An 11,197-nucleotide genomic window follows, 5' to 3' on the forward strand; every position below is an offset into this window, starting at 1 on the left:
TGTGCCCTGTCCGGTCCTCGCTGAACATTTAGCAGATACCCCTACCGTTTTGTCAAATAAATGACAAAAGTGCTACTGTTGTTCCTTTGGATGCTCTCGTCGCCCGGATCGACAAGACAATCTCGCTGTAAATTCGCACACACTCCTTCTCATCAAAGATATTAGATCGGGATCGCGCCTTGGCGCAAGGGTGCCGGTCCCAACATTTGGTTAGGCAGGTAATGCTAAGTTAATATGAATTCAGTTTTAGTATATGCATTCATACAACATAACAAAATAGTGAAGAAGAAACGTTCAGTTGTGATAGGAGCAAGACACAATGATGATAAACATCGGCATGAGACTAAGACAAAATCAATTTCAGTGCGTTTGTTAACATAGGGAACTAAAGCAATTGCTTAGAATGGATTAGACCAATACAGTAAATTTACATAAAATACAGGGCATTGCCAAACGGCAAGACAACATATATACCAAAAGTATGACAAACATGACACATTTTGTCATTACAAAAATATGTCTAAAGTAGTGATCCAATAATCTAGCGCCTGGTATTTATCAGGGGAGTATGTAAACCAATACAAATCATATAAGTGCAGTACAAAGTAAGATATGGTTCAATAAAAACCATCAAAATTCTTGATAGATCAGGATTACAGCAAGTCATTTATATAGAAATGAATGCATCCCACAAGTTGAATTACCATTATTAATAATTAGTGTAAGTTTGTTACATAGCAAGGGACCGAAAACTAAGTAGCACATTACAGGACAGCCGAACATCACAAAATACTAAAAGCAAGGCGTTTATACAAAGGCTGGTGACAGTTAGATGGCAGTCTTGATAAGTACACAAAGTTAGAACCAATGGTGGAGCTCATCATGGCGAGTGATACCGCTGGAAGCATATGATTGCCAATTCCAACCACTCGGGTATCGCTTCGTCGAGAATCTCATCGGAGTCCATGACGACTATAACTATCGCTTGTCCAAAGAAGGGGTTGCATGGAGCAAATGGATCAAAGGGAAAGAATCACAGGTGATAAGTTTAGCTTGAGGCACCAACCTTTGGATATTTTCAACCGAGAGCAGTCTCGCACAAAGGTATCTCCTCTGGTGTCTCTGCTGAAAGCCTGACCCTGGGTGGCCTGAAGTGCACTTATCCTGTCCAAAAAACCAGTGGGCCTTCTTTGTGTGGCCTGGGTGGCCTGAAATTAATCACCGAAGGAATAAACCAATACAGAATATATGTTTGATCGTTCTGTAGCATGGCATGGTACATATTGGAATGACACGGAAGATCTTCGAACAATATATGCAACACTTACACACATGCCTCTTAACTCCTGTTCATCCGTAAAGGATACCATGTTGGATCTGTCATCTTCATCGCATTGAAACTGATGAAAGCATGCCGCCACAAGAATTAGGTAGAGAAATTAAGGGAATCAGAAAGTAAACTTGGGTTAGTGTCATCTAAACATGGGCATAATGTGATCTCATTACAGAATATAACGGCACGGGTTTACTAATTATGACATTGGCTAATTCAACAATTCATTGGAAGTTGTTTCAGGCAGAACCACTCTAATCCATCAGGAGTACCTATTTTTTAGGTTCCAACAAAGTTTGTAGGGTTACCTAACAGTAATACCATACCGAAATTGTTTGAAAATTAGGAGGGAGAAGGAGAGGGGAGGCAAGATATCAGCAATTAGGCCGTTTTCAGAGAGGAAGGGACCCCGTGGATGGGTCCTTGCGGTCGCCGGCCAAGTTCACGCTGTCGCTGGAGTTCACCTCCGGGCCGTCGCCTAAGAGGGGAGGGGATTAGGTGGAGGATGTCTCAAAACGAAAAGGAGAAGAGGACGATGCAAGGCGTCAGAAGGGGGTTCTCGCCTCACCTCGACGACTTCGTCAGTCGCTGTTGAGGCGTCTTATGGTTCAGCCTGGCGGCTACGGCGACGGTTCGTCCTGCTACTGCCGGTGACCAATGGTGGACGGAGTGCGTGTTTCTCACCGTCTCTAGCGGTGTCGTGCCCAGGAGGTCGTCGTAGATCACCCCCCTGCGTGCACCGAGGGTGCGCCTGGATCTGCCGGTCAGCAGCGGCGCCGATGAGCGCACCTTGACCCGCCACTCCCCCCTGCGCGCACTCCTGTAGCAACATGAGTGGCGGCAATTGCATCCAACTTGTCTATTTTTAAAAATAAGAAAGCAGAAGGTCATCTGTAAGGAGAGAACACCATATCGCCAAAAATCAAATGCTTAAGCTTGAAAAGGCATGCTTACATCCACTATTTAGAACTGATCCTACCAAGAAGAAACATTTAAACTAAGTACAGCAAGCACTGACAAAAATATAGGAGCAGCTATTTCAAATAAATCTGAGTGCTAAAAACTCCATTAAAGAAATGAAAATCTGGTTAGATACATTATATCTTAGTACAAGTATAGATAATTTGATATCTGATATAAAAGATGCTTTACTTAACTAAGCTCGAAGGACCAAGACTCTAGTCAGATGATTCTAAGATAATATCAAGATGCATTAGAAATAACTCGCATAATATATACCATACAAAAAAATACACCTACAACAAAACCTTTTTAATTGGCTAACAATACAATAAAATAAAGAGAAGTAATCAGTATCTGTTGAAATATCAATCAACAAAAAGTGTTGCTCTAGATTTTGATGTGTTAGGCAAAAGAGAAAATAAACAACTGCCAGCTTAATATTGGTTGGGAAGTGACATCAATGATGTAATCCTGCTAGACTAATAGGAAAATGAATAAGCATCTACCATATCCAAGCAGGAGCTAGAACCCAAATACTTGAACCTTCATAATATAATACAGTAATAAAAACAGAGTTTCAGGGTATCAGCTCTATAGACAAAATACTCTTATGGCTAAAATAAGGATAAGCTGTGTAAGTTCATCCTTATTTAACTCCTCTTTATGTAGGTAACATATTTTAAACTCTATAGTTGGAAGAGTGTTCAAACTGCAGGATCCAAACAAATGCACTGGTGACGTACAGAATTGGGGAAAGCTTCAGAACAAACTAAAGAAAACGAAAGAAAATGTCTGCTCAATGGCTCGGATTAACCCAGCAACCTAATCACAGCAGTCAAAAAAATGTTTATGGATACAAAATGGGACATGCTACCTCGGTCACTCTTTACATGAACAATCCAGCATTATCTCAAGAAAAATCTCAAAAAATCCTATAGTATTATTTTCTGTAGCATGAACAAATAGCTACAACTGGTAACTTGCAAAAAATAGAAGTAATAGTATCACAACGAATTAAAACAAGTCATTCAACCGATAACTTGTTGGGAGTGAGTCTTTCTAGTATAACAAAGTGCAACTTACTCTTAACCAGATTAAATCAAAGACCAACAAGAAACAATAAAGGATCAAGAACAACTTATATGCAATAAAGGTATGAGAGAGAAGAAAACTTTACTTAAAACGGCTATAAACACTGGAGCATAAATAAGCAACACCTTTAAATACAAATGAAAAAGGGTTTAGGGTTAATTGCATAGTGGGCTCAGATTCGCCTTTCCTCGATCATATAACCTACCCCCGTCATCTCTTACCACCAGATCAATCTGTTTACATAGTGGAGCTGCCCTGGTTATCACTCAACAAGAATGACCATCCAAGGACAGAACCATAAGTATCACATGACCAAAAATGACTTTAGGGACGAGAGGGAGGATCCAACTTGATACCAACAGGTGCCTCGATTGCTCAAAGGCACACTTATTTCAGCCACAGTTAATCATCATCGCCCTAGCAAGAATAGCCTCTGACACGAGCATCGGCGGCGAGAGGAGAGGAGACCCAGAGAGAAGGGGGCGAATGGGAGCACGAAGAGGCAAGCCGCTGCCCTCCCCCACTCCATAGCCGCACGGGCCAACCACCGCCTACCACGCACGAGGCCTGGACGCGAAAAGACCGAAATACCCTCGGTGGGGGCAAGATATTACGTGCAGTGGCGCGGGATATTTACCCGTCGGTGCGCGCGACGAGACGAACATGCCACACCCGCGGCCACGGTCACTGACAAACGCAGCCCACCCGCGAGGGGCCCCACACGTCAGCTAGTCCCGGTCGAACAGACAGAGTAAGCGACAGCGCGAGGAGGCAGTAACTATTCATTCCTATAGTGCTACTCCAGATCCGATGGCAGAGTACGTCCGATGGCTTGATCCGACGACCCAAACTCCATCAAGCGAACGCATCCGATGGCCGAAAGTCGCTGAGCTCTGAGGAGGCTCGGTGAGACCCTCTTCTCTTGTTTCTGGAAGTGAAACTGCCCTGGTTATCACTCATCAGAAATGACCATCCAAGGACAGATCCACTAAAATAAGCACATGATCAGAAGGTCTCAAAGAAACGAGCGGGGATCCAACTTAATACCCTGCTCCAGTTTCCTAATTAATTAAAACTGAAGCAATAAAGGAGATATCTGGCACTACATCTAGTGGCATTATATGGCTATAATGATCACCTAACACAGAGTAGCAACATGCAATAAAACAGGAAATAATTCCCTACAGAATAATCTGCACTACTTATGCATATAATGAAAAGGAGATAGTTCTCCTAGCCTCTACATCGTGATCATATGGAAAATAATAAATTACCCGAGTGTCCCGAGATCTTCGCCAAGGAAATCTCTGTAGCTGTGATTTGATTAGAAGACCACCATAAGTAGTGTGTATCAGTTAATCAATATTTAAACTAAGGTACATGTACCACAAAAGAAACCAAGTTACATGAATATCTGGTAGTTCTAACAGAAAATACACCAGCTTAATAGCTTATAATTGCAAAGGCGGAATTAGGTGTCCCGGCTAGCCACTATAATTTTGCAATCACCAGAGCAAAATTTCCTGGCCAATTAACCAACTGATGTACGTACATTTTAACAAAACAGAGCAAGTAATAGGAAGTGCATTATTATTTTGAGCTAAAGTGTATGCATATAGTACAAACACTACAGGTATATTCTGATTATTCGTGCTTTAAGCCGAAAAGAATGAACAAGAAGAAATATATATCTGAGAAAAATAGGATTATACATTTGAAAAAAATAATCTTGTCTGATAAAAAATCCAAGCATGACAGGAGTACAGGCACACATATAGAGGTTTTGGTGGATACAACCCGTTCTAGCTTACAACATATACACACTGACTCTGCTCATACACAGATAGGTTCTGGTGTGTATAAATTGTTCTAGCTTACAACATATACACACAGACTCTGCTCGTACATGAGAAATACAAAACAGAGCACAAGCCTGGATTCATGTGTGTTCTTTATCTATTTGGGTTGACCAAGATATCTATGACCACCTCTAAATTCCCGTAGTAGCTTACAAATATTGTGTGTATCTATATTTCATTTAAATTGGGGTTGTTGGTTCTGAGTCAAAAAAAATCTAGTACTGGACCTGACAGACATAGGAGACTATCTCATCAAAGAACATGTACACAAAAATTTAAATCAAGCCATGTAAAAAATGAAGTTACTTTTATATTCTTCTTTTTTAATTTCTTTGCTATTAGCAATCAACGATGCTCACACCCAAAAGGAAGAGGAAATTAAGGGGCTCCTGACATCATGGTTGACATATTTGTGGCGTGCACCCTGGTCTCAAATCTCAAAGATATGGATGGGTGAAAGACTATCTAAATGCAATTAAAGTCGAACATTCCAAAAAAAATTGATTTGCTAACTACAAGACCAAGGTAAAACCAAGAGCGGACCTCATGTATACCTGATAGTGCATCAGACACCAACGATGTGCAGCCAACTCTTCAGAAACCCATTGGATCCTTGGCGAGCACACACTTCTCTAAATGCTCATCTTTTAACATGGTGATCTGCTCAACATTGCAAGCCGATCTGCAATCACAAAAGCAAAGCATCAGCATTAGAATAGGAGGAGGAAGTAACTAAATCATAGGAGACCCAAACTTTAAATCCTAATACAATAGCACACGCACACACGCGCATGCACGCACACACACACAGACACACACACACATACACATCTTTGTCATGAACAGGATATGGGAAAATCCGATATATTACTAAAGAGTGGCAAAGGATAACCATCTACATTTAAGTGTTGCTTGTTAATTAGGCAATTTAAGAATCAGCCTTCATAAGGCAATAAGTGCCACTGAGCTACAAAAAGAACAATATTTTCCTTTTTATTAAACCAGAGAAATGATGGACCAGTTGGCTGGAGATGAAAAGAAGCACGCCAACACTTCTATGTTACAGAACTGAACGCAGAATGCAGACATTTATTCAATAATTACAGAATCAAGGATACATTGGATTTGAGGCCACAAAACAAGCCTGAAATAAACATGAAATAAAGACATAATAAACCATAGCATATCTCAACACCGGTATAACTCGCAAGACTCTGGGCATGCTTGTCACATGAGAGCAAATAAAACGACATTTTTCCGTCACAACTCCTATTTGTTAGCACCTCAAATACCAAATAAATCACAGCCAAGAAAGAAATCATTAAGTAGCTAGAGAATATACAGAACCCTCTAATAGGACAAAATTAGTGTAATCAGCAAGGTACTACCACTCTCTCCAATATGAAAGAAGAATAAATAAATCATATATGTGCACTGCCCTAGTTCTGTTCTCAAGAAATGTTAGTACACATTTTAGTGTAAAAGGAAGGGAAAACTAAATATAGGCTTAAGAAATACTATTATCTTATTATCATCACTTCTGTCCCATTCTTCAGATGATTTAAAGTCAATAGGTGCTTCAGCAGTATGCACACAACAGGACCAATTCGGCCATTATAGCAAGAATCACACACAAAAAGAGAAGTGGAAACTCCCTCAAGCAATCGCCCAAAGTCAGGTTTGGAATCTAATAGGATAAAATCAAGAAACTTCAATCTCAGACTGAAGCAAGAACCAGTATATAGGAATGATTCTTAAAATGGTGATTAATAGAAAGCACTGGCAATACAGAATGATGCCCAGTATATAGGAATATGATTACAAAAAAAGACTGAAGCAAGAACACAGGTAACAAGTGAGGTGCAGATGTGAATGAAGATTCCAAACCTGTGTGACGCCCTTGATCATAGCTTCATATACCACATTAGTATATCAACTTCAAGTCTTCACCATATTTGCCCATCAAGGTTACACGTGCCTACATCACAAGCCAAACAAACCACAAACATGAACATCTAGCTCACAACCGCATACACCTGAACAAATAATGCCTTGCTAACCTTCCAATGAAGTGGTCAACGGCTAGGAGGTGGATCCATGCGGAAGCGACAGCCATCTCGCTCACAAACACTCACCAGCTAAAGTAAAACCCCTACAGTACCAAGAAGTAGAATCATGTCACATCTAAAAACAACAGCTGCAACAATCTGCAAGTAAAACAAAGAATTACACACACTTTGGTAGAAATGCAACATATGTTGTTTGCCTTGAAGTGAAGAAAGTTTAATTTATTAAAATAACAACATGTTTCACTGAGCCCAGAGTAAGAACTATGAATTATATCACATTGTCCAAAACACCACATTTGGTATAGGTAAATTTCAAAACATCATCGCATATAGTATTAATTAGCAATGAACGATTTCTTCATATAATCTGTAAGAAAATGTGAAAAGAGCACATAGATAGAAACAATGAAGTTGAGATGAAGGTACCAAAAAAGGCATACCTAATGTGCGTAGGTAAGTTCCATTGAACCAGAAAGAGTATAACAAGTTCACTGCACGACAGAAAACACATGTGTTACGAATACTTCAATCTCCTTTGTATTGCCATATAAAAAGAGTAACAGTAGTGTGCCCACATAAAGCCAAAGCTAAGATATCTGGAAAAGGCCGAGTTGAGTAGAACAAAATGTGAAACTTGATTGCAGTTAGTATCACAAAGAATGCTTCAAGCGACCATACTTAATTTTGAACTGCTTGTCAAAATTGAGTCAAGCAAACCATGATACCGCCACAACAGATAGGGCGACAACTCAAGCTCTTGTTATACAAAGAAATCAAATAACTGGATTCAATGATCCTTGATGATACATTGCACTTAAATTTCTGCAGAAGTCTGGGAAGGCAACTAAGTTCTGCTATGTATGGTTAGAACAAAGTCGCTCTGAGGAATTTGAATGGCCATATTTATGAATGTTCCCAAGATAAGTTTTTACATCAGTTTATTATGTCGAAAGAGAGGTGGGGCGCTGGCCAGCATCCTCTTCCAGCTCAGTGCAATACCTACAAACAGTGTACCCCTTTAGAAATAATGAACCATTACAAATGCAGCCCCAATAAAAACAGAACCATCTTCTGATAACTAAATGTGCACCTTGGCACACCCTAGTCAGGCCAGTGGAAGGTTGTGGCGATAAAAATACACGTATGAACAAACATTAAATACTGAAGATGACAAAAACAGGGAAAGATAGAACGAACAAACATAGAATGCATTTTTTTTCATTCCCTAAAACAACCAATCTAAATGAAATATTAAGCAAATCTCTGGAATGAAATTTAGAACCAAGATGTCCTGATATAACATAAGGTCAAACTTAGGCCTTTTATGAAATCATAACTACATGCAAATATCAAACAGACAATATATCATTATCCTCCTCTATATCTTAAGAAGAAAGAGCAGATTGTATGCTTAAGTTGGAACTGAGACTGTATGCTCAATATTTCTGAAATGGCACACTCAATATGTGCCTAATCATATCTATCAAATGCCTTTGTCAAAGAAACAGGGTAAGTACTAAGTACTCGAACATAATAGGAAAAAGGCAAGGTATCGTGATGGTACTACTCCATAAAGCAAGTTTCAATACCCTAATATCACTTTCGTAGCGGCGTGGACCAAAAAGGAAGAGGGGCCTCTTCGTCCTCGACACCTCCTCCTGTCTTCTTGCTCAACTCCGACGTGCTCAGGAGTTGGGTTCTGTAGCAGCAACGGATCTGGCAGAGCTGTCCACGGGAAAGGGTATCAGCAACATCAAAAATAATAATTACGCATCACGAAGTGGCTTAACTGTGGAGGAGCATGGTATTGGTGGTTGGCGCCATAGAATGATTGTGCAAGTTTTGCAATAAACACACCCATGGGTGACTTATAAACTGCATAACCAACTAACCAAATTGAATCATCCAACCACTCAAAGTTCTTCCAATAAATCACACTAAAATTTATGTTGCCTTATCATCTTGTCAGTCTGAAACTTATATTTTTTTTCATTAGGTGAAATTTTAACATCCTATAATCCTTCACTAAATTGCTCTTCAATAAATACTAAAACTAATTCCATAAAATTCCTAAGCAGTAGAAATACTACTTGTATGTGCTCTGAATAAATGTCAACAACTCCTCTCTCAGGCTCAATCAACTCATATGCATGTTTTTTTCTTCTCATAGTCAGATGAATACTTTCCAAATACAATATTGCCAAATTAATAGCAATCTTGATAATTAGCACACAAATATATGATACAAGATGATAAAAATTAAGAACACAGCTAGTTAAATAAAAAAAGCTTAGGAAAGGCATGAAACAAATGCTCCTGGTTGGCTAGGAAATTAGAAATTGCAAGCTTTTGCTGCAGCTTACAAGTCATGAGCAGAAAATTTAGTTTCCCTTTCCTAATCCGGCCCAATCAATACAAGAAACTGAAGTGTAAGCAAGAGATACGTAATGAGGATTAACTTCACGAAGCGAAACATCTAACAAGACTACAAACAGATGGGATTTGAGTTCACGAGGAGGTTCATGGAATCGAGAAAATCCCATTACCTTCCTGCACTAATCACATCCAACAGCCGGAAGTCGCAATTAGACGGTGTGGACAAGGCGCCGTTGACCTTGGCATGGCTGGTTCGTTGCCAATTGGGGAAGAGAAACCAGAGAAGATCACGCGCATGCAGCAAGCCAAGAATTAGTCGTTTTGTTACCATTTTTTTCCTTTCTCAGAATCAGTCGATCTGCTACATGGGCTAACCATCAAGTACGTATAGAGGAAACAAGCCATCGGCCGGCCCTGGTCCCTCTGCTCCATACGCTCAACCTCGCCACAATCTGCGCCATCAACAACACCAAGTGGTCAGTGCACGAAGATTAACCAAAGAAATTGAGCAGTGAACCAAAACAAAATTTGCCTGAGAAGGAAAAGGAGAAGAGGACGATGCAAGGCTGCACCTCATGGCCATCGGGAAGCGGAGCCGCGCGTGGGGGCGAGAGAGGAGACGGAGAGGAGCCGTCGGAATCCACCGGAGCCGCGCGGGCGACGAAGCCGATGCCCAGCCTGAAACCCTTGCCACGGCTCAGGGTCGCGAGCGAGCGCGAGAGGCCGTGCACCGTGGATCTGGCCGAACGAGAGTAAGAGGCGGAGCACCTGCCATGTGCACGCGAGGACGACGTCGTGGATCCGGCAGGCAGGGCGAAGGAGACGGCGGAGCCAAAGCAGCGGCGCTTCTCGACGTCCGGCCACCGAGCGGCAGGCGGCTGCCCTTGGGCTGCTTCTCGGAGGACTTGCCACGGGAGAGGAACAGGGAGGGGATGGTAGCGCGGCGGTTGCGGCTGGTCGGTGGCGGCGGAGGACGGGGAGGATGGCCGGCAGGGCGAGGGGAGGCGGGGAAGAGAGGAGTTTGGAATGGGAGGGGGCGCGGCGGCTCCCTCGAGTGAACAGGAAGAGGGGACGAAGCCGATTGGGGAGAAACCCTATGGGTGTTGCACTTTTATACAACATAGTGAAATTACGAAAATGCCCTCGGCGGGGCACGAGAATTACGCGCGGTGGCACGAGATCTTTACCAGCAGCAGTTTTTTCGATCCGACGGCGCAGATTCCTCCACCTATCGATCCAACGGACGAAAACGCATCAAGGGAGAGATCCAACGGCCGAGAGTCGCTAATAGCTGAGGAGCCTCCGGCATCCATCCGGTTCATATCTCTTGATTTTGGAGGCGAGGACTTGCGTGGGTGAGGTCATATGCAGAAGGCTTTGCTGCCATTGCACACGCTGATTACAAAAAACCAAAAGGAAAGAACGGGTATACAGTAGCATGCATATAGTACATTGGAAACATTAATTAGCCGGCATATAATGTGATACGAATTCTGATGCCATTG

At 41.7% G+C, this 11,197-nt stretch overlaps 1 long non-coding RNA gene across 6 annotated transcripts; it reads right to left on the minus strand.

Annotated features, from left to right (window-relative positions):
* Window positions 1-254: 254 nt before the first annotated feature.
* Window positions 255-10,165, minus strand: LOC123127727 (uncharacterized). Of its 6 annotated transcripts, XR_006462763.1 has the most exons (9): window positions 9,863-10,163; window positions 8,906-9,032; window positions 7,757-7,807; window positions 7,308-7,399; window positions 7,135-7,225; window positions 5,802-5,929; window positions 4,663-4,701; window positions 1,902-4,376; window positions 264-1,811 (listed from the first exon to the last, which is right to left on the minus strand). It is a non-coding gene; the product is annotated as an uncharacterized lncRNA (long non-coding RNA). The 6 variants fall into 6 exon arrangements; XR_006462765.1 differs by having other exon boundaries at window positions 255-1,811; window positions 1,902-5,929; window positions 9,863-9,940; window positions 10,068-10,134; XR_006462761.1 differs by having other exon boundaries at window positions 257-1,208; window positions 1,329-1,811; window positions 1,902-5,929; window positions 9,863-10,165.
* Between the last annotated feature and the right edge of the window lie 1,032 nt (window positions 10,166-11,197).

The sequence above is a fragment of the Triticum aestivum genome, chromosome 6A (assembly GCF_018294505.1).
Source record: "Triticum aestivum cultivar Chinese Spring chromosome 6A, IWGSC CS RefSeq v2.1, whole genome shotgun sequence".
Taxonomy (NCBI): domain Eukaryota; kingdom Viridiplantae; phylum Streptophyta; class Magnoliopsida; order Poales; family Poaceae; genus Triticum; species Triticum aestivum.